We start from the raw sequence: 20,742 nt of genomic DNA, 5'->3' as shown, positions 1-20,742 counted from the left end.
AGGACCATCCCGAATAGGGTCACTGTGACTTAATCGCTTTTACATTTGATGATCAAAATTATGCTAACTAATCACCCTATATTATTTTCATTCACTATTGCTATATATTTACTGTAGGGTATTTGCTTATTTGATTTTAACTTGGGTTTTGTCTGTTTAGAGGCCAGTGTGAATATGCGCTTACATGCTGTATGCACATCAACTTACATTCCAGTTCATCTCTTTAGGTTTTTGTTTCATCTTGTGCATATAAAGGCGTGACCTCTTTTTTTTTTTTTTTTTTTTAGCTGGATGGACATTTTATTCATGTGGTTCCCAATGGCTGCGGGTCTCAATCCTTCTCAGCCCTTATCCACGTGTATGTCACTTGACAAATGTTAAGGTTTTAATATTAGAGGTTAGGACCATCCCGAATAGGGTCACCATGACGTGGTGGGATGGCTTTTACATTTTTTGGATCAAAATTATGTTAACGAAGTATCCTATATCGTTTTCATTCACTATTGGGTGTTTTATTTATTTACTGCAGGGAATTTGCTTATTATGTTTATCTTACATTGTCTTTAAAACAGTGTTTTTCCATAAATGTGTAAAACTAAAAACTGTACTCAGACTAAGATCAATAGATTATTTGGATGGAGTCTGCATTTTCTACAATTTATTCCCACATTCCAAAAACACTCTTAGATTATTTGAATTATTTTACTGTGGTATCGGTCTTAAGGTGCCCAAACACATTAGATGACTGGCCGCCCATCTAATGTGTAGAGGGCTTCTTGACTCTCTACTGACAGATGATGTTGGGGAAAGAAGGATGAGGTGTCTGAAATTCCAATAGCTGATCCTTTTATTTTCTGTAGAGATAATCCACTGGTTTAGGAAGTTTCTTTCTCCTCTCTCCCTGTTGAAAACACATGAAAGTTTGGCCAGGCGCTCATGGATATGGCAGAATCGGGAGAGATAGCCGTCTGTTGGGCAAATATTATTTCAAGTCTTGACAATCATCCCTCCCGACTTCTCCATACGCAAGAACACTTGGTGTTATCAGGGGCGGACACAGACTGTAGTGGGCCCCTGTGCAAGAAATTTTTGGGGGCCCCCCCCCTGCGCTTCATAAGGCAACAAAGTTATGTAAACATAACCCCCCCATGTGCAGCTCTCATCCCCCCCATGTGCAGCTCACCCCCCCGATGCATCTCTCATCCCCCCCCCGTGCATCTCTCATCCCCCCCCGTGCATCTCTCACCCCCCCCATGTGCATCTCTCACCCCCCCATGTGCGTCTCTCACCCCCCCATGTGCATCTCTCATCCCCCCCATGTGCATCTCTCATCCCCCCTATGTGCATCTCTCATCCCCCCCATGTGCATCTCTCATCCCCCCCATGTGCATCTCTCATCCCCCCCATGTGCATCTCTCATCCCCCCCATGTGCATCTCTCATCCCCCCCATGTGCATCTCTCATCCCCCCCATGTGCATCTCTCATCCCCCCCATGTGCATCTCTCATCCCCCCCATGTGCATCTCTCACCCCCCCTCATGTGCATCTCTCATCCCCCCCACTCCTAGTTAATTAATTGTATTTAAGAAAAATAAAACTTGTTATACTTACCCCCATGCGATCCCTGCAGAATCCTGGCACTCGTCCACGTCGCTGCCACCAGGCTCTCCTGACGTTCGGCCATGTGACGGTGCCACATACATAGCCAACAGCTTTTGTTTTGGCCAAAAGATTTTTAAAGCTGCCACTACGATAAGGTAGACTCTTCTGGCCGGGCCCTACTCTAACCTATTAAAATTTTCTTAAAATATCCAATACTCTTTTTAGATATATTTTTATTTAGTTTTCTTTAAGGGAATGTGTCATATACATTTTTTTTTTAAATGACCAATAATACCACATACAGGGAATACCGCCACACCATGACCAGACCACATATTACCACAACATAGTGACCGAATAATACCACACAGAAGGGAGAAAAACTGCCACACCATGACCAGACCACATATTACCACCACATTACTAATATTACCACCACATTACTAATATTACCATAAGTGTCATTATACACAGGAGCTCTATACATGGTATGTATAATGTAAGTGTCCAGGTAATCTAGTGATCACCAGTGACATTATACACAGGAGCTCTGTATATAGTGTCAGTGTACAGGTAATACAGTGATCACCAGTGACATTATACACAGGAGCTCTGTATATAGTGTACAGGTAATACAGGGATCACCAGTGACATTATACACAGGAGCTCTGTATATAGTGTACAGGTAATACATGGATCACCAGTGACATTATACACAGGAGCTCTGTATATATTGTCAGTGTACAGGTAATACAGTGATCACCAGTGACATTATACACAGGAGCTCTGTATATAGCGTCAGTGTACAGGTAATACAGTGATCACCAGTGACATTATACACAGGAGCTCTGTATATAGTGTACAGGTAATACAGGGATCACCAGTGACATTATACACAGGAGCTCTGTATATAGTGTACAGGTAATACAGGGATCACCAGTGACATTATACACAGGAGCTCTGTATATATTGTCAGTGTACAGGTAATACAGTGATCACCAGTGACATTATACACAGGAGCTCTGTATATAGTGTCAGTGTACAGGTAATACAGTGATCACCAGTGACATTATACACAGGAGCTCTGTATATAGTGTCAGTGTACAGGTAATACAGTGATCACCAGTGACATTATACACAGGAGCCCGGTACATAGTATATAGTGTAAGTGTACATGTAATGCACTGACTCACTGGTGACGTCTCTAGGTGAAGTCCTTCAGCTACGCTTTCCTCCTTCATCCAGCACAGACCGCCATCACGTCTTCCAGCCAGGACTCGTCTCTGCATAAAATAACACAGTTATCTAGAGCACATTCCCCAACTTCTACATTACGCAGCTGAATACAGACGTGCATCCACCATCAATATATGGTTAGTTATTATGCAACCTACCATTCCAAATATAAATTGTAATCCACCAAGGTGCCCCCATTAACTGTAAATAGGCACTTAATATATAATTTAATTAGAACCTCTACTCTATACTTCCTGCTCCCCGCATTCATTATTTACATGCACCCCCTGCCCCAATTCATTATATCATGTCCGTGCTCTCCCCACCCCATCGTCATTTATCATTTACTCTCCCCCACCCCACATTCATTATGTGCAGCTCATTATCCCCCTACTCCTAATTCCCCCATGTGCAGCTCATTTTCTCCCAATTCCCCCATGTGCAGCTCTCACCCCCCCATGAGCAGCTCTCACCACCCCCCCATGTGCACATCTCTCATCCCCCTCCCCCACATGTGCCCCTCTCTCATCCCCCTCCCCCACATGTGCCCCTCTCTCATCCCCCTCCCCCACATGTGCCCCTCTCTCATCCCCCCCATGTGCATCTCTCATCCCCCCCATGTGCATCTCTCATCCCCCCCACATGTGCACATCTCTCATCCCCCGCCATGTGCATCTCTTATCTCCCCCCCATGTGCATCTCTTATCCCCCCCCCCACATGTGCACCTCTCTCATTCCCCCCACCCCATGTGCATCTTTTATCATCTCCCCCCCTCCCCCCACGTGCACCTCTCTCATCCCCCTCCCCCCCACGTGCACCTCTCTCATCCCCCTCCCCCCACATGTGCACCTCTCTCATCCCCCCCACCCCATGTGCATCTTTTATCATCCCCCCCCCCATGTGCATCTCTTATCTCACACACACCTCCCATTCCCCCCACTCCTAGTAAATTGTATTTTGAAAAAAACAAAACTTGTTATACTTACCCCCATGCGATCCCTGCAGAATCCTGGCGCTCGTCCAAATCGCTGACACTAGGTTCTCCTGACTTCCGGCCATGTGACGGCGCCGTCACATGACCGGAAATCAGGAGAATCATGAAGGCGCTGCCGCAGGAGCGCAGCGCAGCGCTGAGATGTCCCGGACCCGGCGCTTAGCATGGGGCCGGGGGCCCCATGAGGAGAGAGACTCACAAGAGGGGGCCCCCAACGGGGCTCCAAGGGGGCCCCTACCGGCTGGGCCCCACACTGGAGTCAGGGCAGACATGCCCTGATGGCGGCCCTGCTGGAGGCTGGAGGGGCCCCCTCTCCCTCGGGGCCCCCGTTCAATGAACCGGCTGCACGGGCGGTAGTTCCGCCCCTGGGTGTTATATATTCTCTATGGGGTCAGAGGAAATAGTTTCTTCCAGACTCCATTGGCCGTGGACTTTTTAGGATAAGACAGTAGGATTGGGCATTTAAATTCTTATGAATGTCTCATCCAGACAAAATCAACTGATGTGTATGTAGGCCTGGCGACTCTCCATTGACGATTGAGTTGGGAGGCCCAATTCACATTGGATGATCCTGACAAATATTAATGTTTATGGGGGCTTTAACGGTGTGCAAATGATGCAAAGTAAACCAGGGGAAAGGTGATACCTGGTGTAGAGCCACATATCCATTCCAGACACTTTTGATTTTGAAAATGAGTGATATCACCGAGATGTTTTATGTGAGTGAAATTTGCACTGTGTGTTCAGGAAATTCTTATAGTCATCGTAATCCTGCAGAAAGTACAAGCAGCAACAGAGATAAAATGGTGCACTACCCATAAGGTGAGGAACCACACCTCAGGTGGCAACCTTTTGTGATTGAAAAAGAGGCAGATTTTTGACAATTATGTAGACCATTCTTCACTTTCTAATCTCATATTTAGAGATGAGGGAGCGAGTTTCCCATTCTATTTTCGGCCTATGGATACGGCCCCACTATCAGTATTTGGTCAGTATTTTTTCTCAGGAGTGGGAGCCAAAACCAGGAGTGGGTGATAAATGCAGAATTGGTGACTTGTTTATATTATACATTTTCTCTGATTGTTCCACACCTGAGAAAAAATACTGACCAAATACTGATAGTGGGGCCAGGGCCTAAGGAGGCAAAAGGGCGAGAAACACACCGGCATAGAAGGGAAGCTTTAATGCAATAATATTTCTGCCTATGAACTTTTTTGGGTTAGCAGAATATTTTTCAACCGAGAATCTTTCTGTGGGCACATTATGGTTAATTACCGTGACCTTTGAACCACAAAGTGAAATTTAGTGAAGGATCCAGTACAGAGGGATGGACAAAACAGATGTAAGGAACTAGTTAATAGGTTTTACAAATGTACGTAAAAGTTTTATATGTTTGACTTACCAACATGGGGCGCATTGCCATTCAGCAGGAGCAGCCATATGGATTTTCTGCAATGCTGCTCTAGTCATATAGTGATGGCACTGGTCTGGATACAAAATGCCAGTTTTTAAGCATTTCTCAGCCACAAAAATGTCCTGCAAGTCAAAAGCCTGAAAATAGGAGAGGTGTAAATAAGAGATATGCCCCCTACTGGACATTATAGGATGCAGCATAAAAATATATGGCTATACTGCTCTAGGCAAGGGATGTGTAATCATTCTTTTTAAAATATGAGATGTTTTCATAAATAAATGATGGATACAAAAGAAACCCAGCACTCCAAATTTCAACTTTTATTAGCCCGTAGATGTGACGATGTTTCGGCTGTATACTTCTTTATTTTATTCACTTATATAGCGCCATTAATTCCACAGCGCTTTACAGACATCATCATCACTGTCCCCATTAGGGAATGTAGATTGTGAGCCCCATCAGTATGTCTTTGGAGTGTGGGAGGAAACCCACGCAAACTCCTTACAGATGTCGTCCTTGGTGGGATTTGAACCCAGGACCCCAACGCTACAGTGCTAACCACTGAGCCATAGTGCTACCTGGAAATAAGAGAGGAAGGAAGGACGGACGGACGGACGGAAGGAAGGAAGGAAGGAAGGAAGAAGAGATTTCATTAGCATTGGATTCTACCTACCCTTTAATTGTAGACTTTTGGCCCAGGAGAGGCATGTTTGATATAAATGATTATGGTCCCTCCAGAGAAATGTACACCTAGTCAAGGCTGGTGGCCACACATGAATTTGCCAATTTGTTTGCAAAGTACCTTCATTTTATAAGTATAGTCTGTTACGAGTCCAGGTGGTGGAACCTCTGTGCTTCGGTGCAAGGAGGGACCAGAGGGGCGTGACTAATTGCCTACACAGCCTGACCAAGGTCGCACAGCGGTTCAGTCGACTCCGTGAACCAGGGAGGAACCAGGCAGGTGGACCAGGTGCCACTATGGGACCAACCTTGTGTGAGAGTAGGCGACTCCCACGGGTCAGATGGCAGGAACTGACCGGTACAGCGGATGAGCACGGCAGGAAGGCTGACGGGTGGACCGGGTAGATAAGTAGGCTGGTTCGGCAGATAGCCAGACAGGTGCTCCGGGTAGGCGAGCAGGCGGGCACGGCAGGTAACTGGCAGGTGCTCCAGGTAGGCTGGCTGGCAGGCACAACTGTAGACAGACTGGAGAACAGAACTGTTAGACAGGCTGGCGGGCTAGACTGACAGAAGACTGGCAGGCAGCGGGACCTGAGGGCTGGAGCAAGTGTTTGGCACACGGAACAACAACCTTGCACAGGCACCTCCATATTGGAGGAGGTGCCTAATATAGGGGAAATCCTCCGGCCATTGGCCGGGGACTCTATAGGACGGTGCGCGCAGCCCCTTTAAAAGGGAGGGAGCGTGAGTGCGCCCTAAGCACAGAGCCCGGGAAGCTGCGCACAGAGCGTGCCACAGCAGCAGGGGAGCGGAAGGACGCCGGACCTGGACTGTTGCGGTGAGGGGAACGGCGTCTCTGCCCGGCTGGAGGCAGGGACGCCGATGCTACATTGTCTATATATCAGTAATGCGCTCACACTTCCATATTCAACGATACACATTTCTTGGCACATACAGAGTGCTGCTGTATTATTTGGTTTGTAGATAATTTGGAGCAACACACTATACACATATAAATGATGATTGCAAAGCCTCCCGTGCAAAATATCTGCTTTTTTGCAAAAATTATATAAAGTAGAAAAAGCAGGCAGTGCTCCAATATTTATTGGATTTTATTTAGCCCATGTGGCGTGGCGCCGTTTCGGTTCGAGTGAACACTTGAGAAAGGTTCACTTGAACCGAAATGTCGCCACGCCACATGGGCTAAATAAAGTCCAACTTCTTTTGGTTAATATTGGAGGGCTGCCTGCTTTTTCTAAGACAGAGAGACAGAGATAGATGGAATTCTAGAATATATTATAGAAAGACAACAGAAGATAATAGATGGAAACAAATATAGATATATAATAAACAGATAATAGATGACATATTAGATAGATGGAAGATAGATTTGTAGAACATAGAGATATACAATAGATAATAATAGATGGAAAATAAATATATAGAACATAGATCGGATATTAGAAAGATGTAGAAATGATAGACATAACAGATGACATTAATCAGATGATGATTAGTTACCTCCTCAGCTGGTCGGTGGAATCCTCGGAGGAGGAGCAGGAGCACATGGGATCCAATCATCTTTCCCTTCAATGCACAGCTGATGACCGGCAGCCATTCCCACGGTAATGATAATAATATGCATCGGCAGAACATATATGATAAGGGTTGCCATCTATCCAAAATTTTCTGGACAGTTCGTAAAAAATTAGGGCACTTTTTCTCCTGTCCACAAAAGAAATTTGATGCGTCCATGATTTTTTTTGAAGCTGGAGAGACTTGTACAGATTTTTATGACTATTTATTACCCTTCTACAGTTCACAGTGAATGCAGCTCACGTCTTCATTATAGTATTTATGGTCTGTAGACATGGTTCACTTATAATCTTAATGATTAATTATGGTCATCTATTGTGTCTGTAAAAAAAAGTTGGCTGTCCGAGATCTTTTGTGGAGCTGTCCAGAAAAACTAAAAAAATTCAGATGGCAACCCTGTATATGATGAGAAACATTACAATCTGTAGGTTGTTCCTCGTTAGTATAGTGGTAAGTACACCAGCCTGTCACTCAGGAGACCAGGGCTCAATCCCCAGACAGGGACTTATTTTGATCACAACATTGTAACATTTAAAATCAGGTTCAGGAACAAAGTATACTTTCTAAGAAACTAACACAAGAGCAAGGTGGTAGAATGCCCTATACATCAGAGATGGCATATTGGATAGGATAAGATGAACCCCAACTGCCAACAACAGAGGTGTCAGATTGGTAATTCCCTCTTAATCCGGCATGAGACAGACTGATCGCAGACTAATAGGCTTTCACAAGTTAGTTTAGTAATACCAAGCAGGTGTTCTTCCTATTTCATGTCAATTTAATACATCCTATGGTCTTACTCGTAGCAGAATCCAATTACTGCCTAATAAATTTGCTCATCTAAATATGTGAATGTATCATGTATGGTAAAACGTATGAACTCTTAGGGTTCCTTACAAAGAAATGAGCTGGAACATAAACTGGCATACGTGCAACGCATAAAAGCACATTAACGCTGTGGCCATTTCACAGACAAAACCCAAGAAAAAAACAAAATGAGCATATACCCTATAGTAAGTAAATAGTAATAATACATGTAAGTAACATAGCGTACTTGGCTAACACTATCAAGAAGCGTAAAGGCCATCCCACCGCGGCAAGGTGAACCAAGTCAGAACTGTCCTATCCTCTAGTATGAAAACCTCACCTTGTGTTAGCCAAACTCAATGTGAATAAGGGCAGAGTAGGACCTGGGCACAACTGGTTAGCCACCTGTCCAGGGGAAGCTATATAGATGAACCACCCTGCTCTGCCCTTATTTACATTGAGGTCAGTTGACTCAAGGTAATGTTTTACTAGATGCAGGATAGGACCGTCCCAATTGGGTGCACCTTGTCGCGGTGGGATGGCTTTTACACCTTTTGATAAAAATTATTTATATGTACTATTACTATTTACTTACTACAGTATATAATATATAAGCTCATTTTGTTTTTTCTTGGGATTTTTCCTAACAAAGTGTGCCATCGGCATGTGCATGGGTTACAAACATTTTTATATGTATTGCTATACACACTTTCCCCTCTTCCAGGAGTCAATATAATTAAATTGTGTTGTGCCCTAGCACATGTAGAATATTTTATTACTTGTACAATGGGGAAAATAAGTATTTGATACACTGCTGATTTTGCAAGTTTCCCCACCTACAAAGAATGGAGAGGTATGTAATTTTTATCATACATATACTTCACCTGTGAGAGAATCTAAAGATAAAAGAACAGGAAATCAAATTGTATGATTTTTAAATAATTAATTTGCATTTTATTGCATGAAATAAGTATTTGATCATTCTGGCTCTCACAGACATGGTAGTTTTCGTTAAGAAGCCCTCCTACTCTGCACTCATTACCTGTATTAATTGCACCTGTTTGAACTCGTTACCTGTATAAAAGACACCTGTCCACTCACTCAATGAATCACATTCCAACCTCTCCACCATGGCCAAAACTAAAGAACTGTCTAAGGACACCAGGGACAAAATAACAGCAGCAGCAGACAGAACTGGAATGGAGCCTCTTGTGCTATATACCCTGCCTGCCTGATATCTCTGCAGATGGATTAGTCCTCAGAAGGACTGTTTATTGAGATGGATATGTGTCTCTAATATAGTTTGGTATACCTACACTAACTAGAAACAAACAAATCTCTCCCTGACGCAGCAGCACCTTACTCTGCCTGATTCCGGAGTGACTGTGACGAGCATGGCTGCGCCAGGTCTGATATATGACTCTGTGCGGCCAGACAATCACTGTAATGCCACAACCAACATGGCTGCAGCATTACAGTGAGTGTCAGACAATCCCTGCATGTTCATTGGCTCTCTAAAGAGTGCCAAACATGCAGGGAGGGGACCCGAGCTCCCGCCGAGCAACCCCGGAAATACTCGGCGAGCGCCGAGCATCTCGAGCAATAAGATGCTCGGGCGAGCACCGAGCAGTAGTGAACATGCTCACTCATCACTAATGAGTACAACACCAAGAACACCGTCTCAACAGTAAAGCATAATGGGTGAAACACCTTACTTTGGGGGTATTTTTCTGCTAAAGGGACAGGACGACTGCACCGCATTGAAGGGGGGATGGATGGGGTCATGTATCGCAAGATTTTGGCCAACAACCTCCTTTCCTCATTAAGAGCATTGAAGATGGGTCATGGCTGGGTCTTCCAGCACAACAATGACCTGAAACACACAGCCAGGGCAACTACGGAGTGGCTCCGTAAGAAGCATTTCAAGGTCCTGGAGTGGCTTAGCCAGTCTCCAGACCTGAACCTAATAGAAAATCTTTGGAGGAAGCTGAAACTCAATGTTGCCCAGCGACAGCCCCGAAACCTGAAAGATCTGGAGAAGATCTGTATGGAGGAGGGGGCCAAAATGCCTGCTGCAGTGTGTGCAAACCTGGTCAACAACTACAGGAAACGTCTGACCTCTGTAATTGCAAACAAAGGTTTCTGCACCAAATATTAAGTTCTGTTTTCTCTATTGTATCAAATCCTTATTTCATGCCATAAAATGCAAATTAATTATGCAAATATCATACAATGTGATTTTCTGTTTTTTTATTTTTAGATTCTGTCTCTCACAGGTGAAGTGTACCTACGATAAAAATTACAGACCTCTCCATTCTTTGTAGGTGGGAAAACTTGCGAAATCAGCAGTGTATCAAATACTTATTTTCCCCACTGTATTTATCCTTTTTCTTCCATTTCTAATGGATCCAGTAAGCAAAAAAACTGATTCTTTATAAGGGAAAAAAAAACGGATGGCTAATTAACGGACCTGTTTTCTATAGACTTCAATGTTAAAAAAAGGATCCAGCAGAGATCAGTTTTTTAAAAACGGACTAAAAAGTTGTGTCTGTATAACTTTTTTGCCAACGGATTGCTGCCAGATCAGTTCTAATGGCTCACTACTGGACATATGAACATAGCCTTAGAGGTGAATGCTGCTTTAGGAACATTTGGTTTTATTATAGTTAAAGTGATTTAACTATAATAAAACCAAATAACTTTATATTTAGGATAGGTCATCAATGTCTGCTTGGTAGGGGTGTGACATCCGGTAGCCTGCCAATCAGCTGTTCCCGGTGTCAGTGATGGCCAGAACTGCTGTTATGGAGCTGCACAGCACAACTCCGGTGTCGGAATAGTAGCGGTAGCCAGGTACTGCACGTCCACTGTCTATTGATTTGAATAGGTGGCGGATATACCGGGCCACGGCCACTTGACAGTCAACAGAGCAGGGCTGTGCAGGTCCATAACTGAGCAGTTCCGGCCATCGCCAACACCGGAAACAACTGATTGGCGCGGGTGCAGAGTGTCACACCTGATCAAACATTGATGATCTATCCCAAGGATAGGTCATCCATGTTAAAGTCCCGGACAACTCCTTTAAAGTGCATTAAAGGGGCAATTTAACCATGTGAAGAGCACCATTTAGACATTTTTACTATTCAAGATACCATAAGTAACAAGGCATTATTATTGTGCGGACAAAAATAATAGTCCATAAGGACTAATAAATTGGCTATTGAATACATACTGCTCTTATTTGAGGCTTGTGGAGCGCTGTTATTCATTTTTGATCAGTACTGTATTTTCTTGGGGTATTAAGAAATCACCAGCGTACACGACTCCTCAGCCAAAATAATGGAATAAGATAGCTACCCTTTGTTTTAGGCATATGTCGTACTAATATTTGTAGGACCGGTTTACATTTATACTGTGCTCTATGGTGATCACTGCGTCAGGGTTTCAGTCTAAATCCTGGATAAACAGGATTCAATCTGAACCCCCCTATGGAGCAATTCAATATAATGGAGTGCGGTCTTCGTGTGCCCCATTTTACTGAATGGCTCTATTGATGGTTGGGTTGATCAGACTAGTATGGGGCGGATTCCATCAGGAGCCGCTTGAATGAAATGACATGCACTTACTTTTTTTCCCCACCAGGTGTTTTTGAAAACTATTAATGGAAAAAGACACTCTTAAAAGACTAAACATATGAACAGCAAAGTGGTATTACAATAGAAATGAATAAGTAGAAACGTTGAAGCTTCTTTTAAAGGGAACCTGTCACCAGGTTTGACCGATACGATATACGGCCACCACCTTTCAGCCCTGATATACAGCATTCTAAATCGGCTGTGTATATGCCCCCGATCCGACCTGCAAGACAAGAAAAACACATTTCATAATACTCACCCATGGGGCGGCCCGGTCTGATATGCGTTGCTGGCCTTGGTCCGGTGCCTCCCTTCTATTTCCGATGCCGTCCTCCTTCTTGTGGATGATGTGTCCTACGTCATCCACACAGTCTCCCCGGCATCGTGCTCCTGCGTAGGTGTACTTCTCTGTCCAGAGGAAAGTAAAGTAGTGCAGTGAGCATGCGCCAGGGCACTTTGACCTTTCCCGGTGCATGCGCACTGCCCTTGACAGGGCAGACAGAAGTATGCCTGATGCTGGACACTGTGTGGATGACGTAGGAAGAGTCATCCATACGAAGCAAGAAGGAGGATGGCATTGCAAGAATAAGGGAGGCACCAGACCAAGACCAGCGACGCCCATCGGACCCGACCGCCCCAGATGAGTATAATAAAACATCTTTTTCTTGTCTTGCAGGCTGGATTGAGGGCATATATACAGCATATTAGAATGCCGTATATGAGGGCTGAAAGGTGGTGGCCGTATCTCATATGGGGCAAAGCTGGTGACAGGTTCCCTTTAAGCGATTTTTCAGACTTTTTTTTTTCAAACTACCCTCTAAAAATAAAAAAACACTTTTCAAAAAACTGTGTGCACATAACCGACGTGAAATCTGTTATCCTGGACTGCAGCTCAGTGTAAAATTTAAGACGGAAGAGACAGGCCAGCGAAGGGTGTATTGCTACTGCAGAACAGTTATTATCGATCCCACAGTCGTGTTGATTAATTAACTTTTAGTTTACTTTTGCTACTTTCCCTGCAACCAGAAATACATCATCTATATGAGTTTTACAGATCAATGGCTGCAGTCATTCAAAGTAGAAACTTAATCTAAACTCTTCCAGATCCGTCCATCCACAAATTTACTGCATTTCCCTTGAGCATAAAACAGTCTCTGGCCGCTGGGAAGAGACAATATTAGACGTGGACTATAGATGAGGAAAGGTTTGTGTGGTTCAGTTTCAAAGGATTCAGACCAGTGGTCACGTCGCTAAGGCTAGGACTCTAAAGTGACACGCAGCCATCTGCTATCATGTCGTCTGTGACATGAGCGCTCCCTTAAAAAAAAAAAAAAAAATCAGATGCAAAAATCGTATGCTGTTATAAACATGGATTCAAGAGATGACTTAAAGGGAATCTGTCAGTAAGATCAACCCTCCTAAGCCGTCTATATGAGCACGTAGGCCCTTGATATCTACGATCCGATGTCTTATTCCATAGTAATCCACATTTTTCTTATAAATGAGCTGTTAAGATCTATGGGCCAGACATAGATCTCCCTAAGAATCTGCCTCCAGAGCTTAGAGGAGGCGTTACCAGTGTGAGACATGTAATGACTGACAGTCCGCTCTCCTGATCTATATGTCTCACACTGTGTTTGTATAGTTATTGACAGAAGTCTAATGTGTATGGGCAGCGTCAAAGGTATCTTTAAGTTTGGGGGTTAGAGGTCGCGCAGTCAAAGATTGCTCTGTGCTGCTGCTCCAGCATAATGGTGAATGGGCTTGCATTGCATCACAAGTAAGTCATGGAAAATGCAACTGATGTTGACCTTTTACAACTTGCTTGTCACTGTTTTGGAAGCCTAGGGGGTCACAATGAAACCCTGTTCACCTGAATTACGCTGCGATGTAGCAGTTGCACTGAGTGGTCTTTGTTGAGGTCAAAGTTGCTGTGTAGCTACAGCCTAAAAGGATTGTTTCATGTATGAACAGGCGCTATTTCGTCTGCTCACATCCATGGTGTTAAAAGAGTGTCTCATTTTTTTCTGCAGGAACGCACTGCTCCCCTGCCCTCCTGCTTGAGCAACAGTCCAGACCAGCAGCATTGTGGCACCGCTAGTCGGAAGTGTGAGCTGTCTTATGATGCTGCCTCTGCAGCGTAGAAGGACCGCAGTTGTACTGAAGCTAGCTGGCTTGGGAGCTAGGTAGGCGTTCCAGCAATCCGGCATACTTCGGAGCAGCGCTTACAAGCTCTATAGAAAAGAGCTTGGAAATATCACACATGTTCAGCCACCACTGCTATACACCTCACTGGCCAGTAACCTAGTAAAATGAATTAAAAAAAAAAAAAAAAAAAAAATCGATCTGTTCTTTAGAGGATGTGAGGATTCATATAAAAATGTTACTAGGTCATGAGACAAGGCTCGTTAGAGAGTCGATATGGACTTTTAGGTTTGCTACTTCCTATAGGTGGCATTAGAGTTCTAGTCCTCTTCCTCTCTGAAGAGACAATTTGCATATTTCCCAGAGGAGCATTGCGGCTTAAAAGTCTCCTCACCATGACATACTTAACAGGTCACTCTCCGCAAGGAGAAACGTTACCCCTTGGATCCCAGACGCCTCTCACCCAGCCAAGCCAGATCTCATACTTTGCACTGAAGAGAGGTAACACCCCGAAACACAGAGTCCGCAAATTGAGATTTTGGTTTTGGCTTTAATCCTAAATCATATGGCAAGGCTCGTTAGTGTCGATATTGACTTTTAGGATTACTACTCCCTATAGGTGGAGCTAGAGTTCTAGTCCTCTTCCTCTCTGAAGAGACAATTTGCATATTTCCCCAGAGGAGCATTGTGGCTTAAAAGTCTCCTCACCTTGACATGCTTAACAGGTCACTCTCCACAAGGAGACACGTTACCCCTTGGATTCAGTTTCATATAAAGTGACTGCAGACATGTAGCCTAAGGCCGGACAACCCCTTTAAATATGCGGGACCTAAGGTCTTGGTGAGCAAGAAGTCTATATCAATGTAATGTTGTGTTTCTAGTGTCCACATTGCTGTATAATGTTCATTTCTCTGCATGTAATTACTTCTCAGATCAGTATAGATGTTACATACTGGACTTGCCCAGTGCAACCTTTTATCTGACTGCCTGAAGATTTCCAAATAACTAATGTATTAATGCAATTGTCGTGGGCGCGGAGCCAGGCGGTAATGCAGATATCAATATAACACGCTGACCCTCATTTACAATTCAACCTGTGCATTAAACCAGGACGGAATAAATACTCGACCCATTCCTACACATTTTCTCTAACGTCCCCACTTTCAAGCAGCCGTAAAATTAATAAATTGTGCCAAGTACGAGGTATCTCTTAGAGATCGTTATGCCGGTGTCATTTAATGCTGTAGCCCAATAAGAAATGGTGATGAATATTAATCTTCATTACTGGAAAGGTAATGCTCCGACGGTCTCAACCACCAGTGACCTGACCGCCGAGGCCGTTGTCTGGCTATACAGTCAGCTGGCTGCTGGTCGGGATGTCACCTCTTCCGACACGTCAAGGACCAGCAGCACTAGAGCTGTTTCTTTCTTTTAGGCAACGTTCACACGTTCAGTATTTGGTCAGTATTTTACATCAGTATTTGTAAGCCAAAACCAGGAGTGGAACAATCAGAGGAAAAGTATAATAGAAACACGTCACCACTTCTGTATTTGACTCGCCCCCTGGGCCGTGGGGCACTCGGAGCCGGGCGATAGGGAAACGATGGGGGTAGTGGTGGCAACCCGGTTCCGTGGCTCAGGGTGGTCAGACCAATGGTAGTCTGCTATGTGCTGTTGATAATGTCCGACTACGCCACCCGTGGATCGCGGTTATTATGAACCGCCGCTGCAAGGTAATCCCCTGAGGCTGATGGTGTGTGCAGCTGAGATTGGATAACTCTCCACGGGAAGAGTGTAGCCCCAGGGCAGTGCAGTGGATGGTGGGGTAGGATGGTGCAGGGAGTCCCAGTACCGGTAGTGCTGGAGGAGCGAGAAAGTACACAGACAACGTACTGCAGTCCAATGTCTTTTACTCACAGTTCATGTGCTCCGGGTCACTTCGGCACCAGTAGTGACCGCCCGAGCCGTGCTGCGTCCACCAGGTGTGGGGCTCGGTCAACTCCCAGGCAATTCAGGAGTCTGGCTCAGGACCCCCTTTTATCCTTTCTCTGGCCTGCCTCACCAGTGACCCACTTTTGTCCAGCTGCCGCGGATCTGCGCGGGTAAACGTGGGCCCCGTTCCCCGCTGTCCTGTGGTGCCTTCCTAGCAGGTTTGATGAGGTGTCGCACCAATAAATGATCACGACCTCCGGTCTTTGGCTGATGGTTGTTTCTCCTCCACCAACTTGGGATCCGGTACCCTTAATCTGCCTGACCCTTCACCCTGTATTCTCGTGGGTTCTTAGGGTCCCTTCTGCCTTCTTGTTCCTGAGCCCTTCCACACTGTGGATACTTCTCTTTCTGTTTCTTTTCCTTGCTGTTCCTTTCTTCTACTCCGGCCTTCACTCTAGGCCTGCCTCATGGAGCTGGGCCGAGGCTGAGCCACAGCTCCCTGTCACATCTCCACTCTGCTTCTTCTCTGACTGAACGGTTTTCTTCTACTCCCAGAACTAAGATGGTGCCCACCTTATATACCCTTCCCTAGTGTGTGAGCTCAGGTGACCAGCAACCAATGAGCTCCTTCCTATGCTCAGAAACCAACCCCTATCAGCTCCTACACCACTGGGTATTCCTCCCCCCTCCCCACTCCAGCCAGGGACATGGTCTGTCGTGCCTGCATTTCTGTCTAATGGGAGCACCGTTGAACTGTCCCTCGGAAATGGGGTGAGTGTGCTGTATGAAGCTAACTGAGCCCTGGTCCACACTCCATCCTTATCCGGGAGTGGAATATCACACCTCTGGCAGAGGTGCAATACCCCTGTAGCGGCCGAGCCCTCGGGGCGCTACATATTTATCACCCCCTCCTGATTTTGACTTACAAATACTGATGTAAAATACTGACCAAATACTGAATGTGTGAACGTGGCCTTAGGCCTCCTCACACATCTGTATAAAACATGTATGTGAAACAGTACCAATGTCCTCTGTGTTTTCCATGAGTGTGTCTGTGTTGTAAGGTGACTGCCAGACACAATGGATGGGAGATATGTATCACTGAGGTGGGTGTCCTCTGTGATGTAAAACTGGAGTAATGCTCTAGTACACACAGTACTAAAAGGGGATAATCAGCCATGCCAGGGCCAGGTTTAATGTGAACATCTGAAGAGTTGGGCGGAACGGCTGCTCACCATATCTCAACCACTGGGTGAGGTTCACATTGTAAAATGGGACCTGTTGGTCTCACACATGGTTCTGTGTGTGGAGGTGTGCAGACCTCCAGGATTGTGTCCCTTTGCTAAAAGACTAAGAAGCTGGACTTTAACCCAAGTGGGCAAACCTTCATTATTGTATGGACTTTTTATTTTAAGTTATACTTTCTGCCGGACATGGGCTGTATTTAAGTTTTCCTGTGATGTGGTTTATGAGGACTGAAATAAACCAGCTGGCCTTTTGAATAGAAACTGTTCCGGTGGATACCTCATCCTGCACCCAAGTGAGTAGCATTGTTACAGTGTTGACCATCAGTGTCAATCACAGTATGGATAAAGAAAGAAATACATGACAAAGCTTCTCCTATACGTTGCAATGTTAAACGCGTACAGCACACAGATGGTACATGGATGTCATCCGTGTGCTGTACGTGTTTTTCACAGACCCATAGACTTATATTAGCCCTTGTCATCTGTGCTGCCAGAAAAAAAATGGACATGTCTCCGTGTGTTTTGCACGGACACACGGTCCATGTAAAAACACGGACGTGTGCATAGCAGCATATCTTATAATGGGTACTTGTGGCATGCATGAAAAAAAAAGGATACCAAACGTTGCAAAATATCCAACTGGTGTTGACTTTGCAAAAACACAGACTTGTGCATAGCAGCATATGTTTCTGTGGAAACACAGAAATGTGAAGGAGGCCTGAAAGGGAATCTGTCAGCTTACAATGACTGTTCAAACCAAGCACAAGTGCTCAGTACATCTTTATCATGGTCAAACAGTTCAGTCCATCTTCCCACTTACTTGATTTCCATCTATCCCCGCCCTCCTCTTCCATGATTGACAGATCTGGCTTTATAGCAGCAGTGGAGGAGGTGTGAAGATAGAGGGAAAAGTGCTGAACCTTGATTAAAAAAAAAAAGTTTTGGATTTGTCCAGAGCAATCCATCAGGTTGATGCTTCCACATCAGCAGTGCAGTTCTCGAGACATGGGGGTAAGCAATGATTAAATGTGTATTAGGACAATATTGCAGCACCCTATGGGGAAGACGTCAGCGTAAAGAAGGATCCGGGGTGTTGGATTTGGTACGTTCAAATTTCCCAATGAAATCAACACCCATGATAGAAAAAGGAGTTTGGGGGGAGAGATAACCATCACTCAGTACTTTAGGGACCAGATTGCAGTTTCTTCTGCCTCCCTTCTATGGCATAATATAAATTTTTATAAGTGACAGATCTGGCCTACATTGTTCACAGGTTACAATTAAAGGTTAGAAAAAAGTTCCTGTTAGCATATGGGAAAAGAATTGTACGACATTAAAAGGTCACTGGTTCCTGACTTTAGTCTTTATTTTGTCTTTAAACAATAGTGACAAATACAATTGGGAAACACGCAAGTAATCAAGAAGGAGGAAGAGAAGGGGGCGGGGAAGTGCTCAAATACTGCAGACATGTCACCGTACAGCACCCCGGCATTGGGACTACAGTGATGTCATGATCATCGTATCTGCCATAGATGGAAAATACCTTTCATACATTTTTACTATGCTCTGTTTCCTTCTTTTTTATATAGGTCTACCTTGTGCAAAGTAAAATAAAATCTCTTGCCCCTACCTGGAAACCATCAACAACTAGCCACCGATTTATCTATTATTCTTAATGTATCTCCTTTATTCTTCATTGTGCTCTTCATTAAGGCCATAAACTTAAATTAGGTATTACTACCTTAAAGGGTACCTGTCACCATGATTACGTAGTCCAATCTGCAGGCACCATGTTATAGAGCAGGAGGAGATGAGAAGATTGATATGTAGTTTTGTGGGAAACAATTCAGTATAACCTGGGTTTTATTCATTAAAACTATTGCTTCTTCAGGGGTTTTCTGTACAGTGGGCGGTCCTGTCAATCACTTATAGGACCACCCACTGGACCAAAAACCCCAGACGAAGCAGAAGTTTTAAATGATTAAAACAAAGGCTATACAGAATTGTTTCCCAGAAAACACACACATATATATATATATATATATATATATATATATATATATATATATATATATATATATATATATCTCTCAAAACTACTCAGCTCCTCCTGCTCTACAACATGGTGCCTGCATACAGGACTGCATTTTTATGGTGATAGGAATGTGGCACCCCAGAAGTCCGGTTGCCACAGTGGCATTGCCTCCCTCACAATATGTGATGCCATGCCTGGAAGCAAGCAGGGGTCCCCTAATCAGGTATACTAGCATGCAACACTTCCCTGGCTCCAGACCAGCAAGGGGAGCTCCTCCCCTTAGCAACTGGAATCTGGAGGCGGGGATTAGTAAGATTTAGTGGAGAGGAGCTGAAGTCAGGACAGTGAAGAGGAAAGACCTGGGGAGTGGAGCTACATGGCAACTCACCCCAGAGGAGAGAAGCGCAGAAGAACCGGACACCGGAGTCCGAGGTTGTGGGGCACTGAAGGCCCAGCAACAGAAACCGGAGGGCAGGAGACTGCAGGTCTCCTGGCCTTATCAGACGCCCAGAGGCTCAGCAGCACATACGGCTCAGCACCGCCACGTGGCAGCGACACACCAGGAAGGCCTGAGCTGCCTGCCATATGGGTGAGAACAAAGACGTTTTACTCAGGGACGAGGGCCACAGCATAGCTACAAGCAGCAGGGCCAAAGTGCAAAGGGAAGGCCTCCAACTTCACCTGGCGAGGTGGATTCCCAACTTGCTTCCAGGCTGCCCGGACCTCTACTACCAGCTAGTACCCGTGCCCTGGTCTGCCTAACCACCGCAAGTAAAGATAAGAGGAAATCGCCATTAAGTTATGGACTGGTCATTATCTGCGCCATCCCCTGCACTACACTGCACAGCAACATCTATAACATCACCATTTCCTGCCCTGGAGCTAAGCTCTGCCTGTGGAGAGCTGAACCAACTCTGCTGCGTCATCATCAGCTCCAGAGGATCTGCACCGCAGCGGCGGGTCCATATAGCCGCATACCACAGGTGGCGTCCCAAACAATATATAAAAACTATATTCCCTTTTCTTTATTCCCCTTTTCTCAACACGCCTTCCACGACAGCATTGGAGGATGTTGTCCACACCCTATCGGGGGACAGGAACACAGAGAGGTTAAAAGCCCCTCCCCACCATCAATCCCCAGTGTTTTCCTGTCCCCCTTGGGGGCATGGAGGGGTCCTGGAGTGCTGTCGGGCCGGCAGGCAGCATTGTATCAGGCTATACTTGCCGGGCAGTGGTCGGTCGGGGCGCTCCCTCCTCCCTCCATGCTGCTCCCATTGGGACCGTTCCGGGCTTCCTGCGCCCCATAGAGGGTAAAGCAAGCCAGGTGGTTTTCATGCCGGGGGCCTGCTCCAGCTCCCCGGCATCTCCTCCTTCCGCCGGCGTTCTGGGCGCGCGCACAGAAAGTGACGTCAGCGCA

This window comes from Phyllobates terribilis, unplaced genomic scaffold (assembly GCF_046119375.1).
Source record: "Phyllobates terribilis strain yellow unplaced genomic scaffold, ASM4611937v1 Scaffold_12__6_contigs__length_324123572, whole genome shotgun sequence".
In the NCBI taxonomy this organism is placed as follows: domain Eukaryota; kingdom Metazoa; phylum Chordata; class Amphibia; order Anura; family Dendrobatidae; genus Phyllobates; species Phyllobates terribilis.
This window is presented reverse-complemented; position numbering follows the sequence as displayed.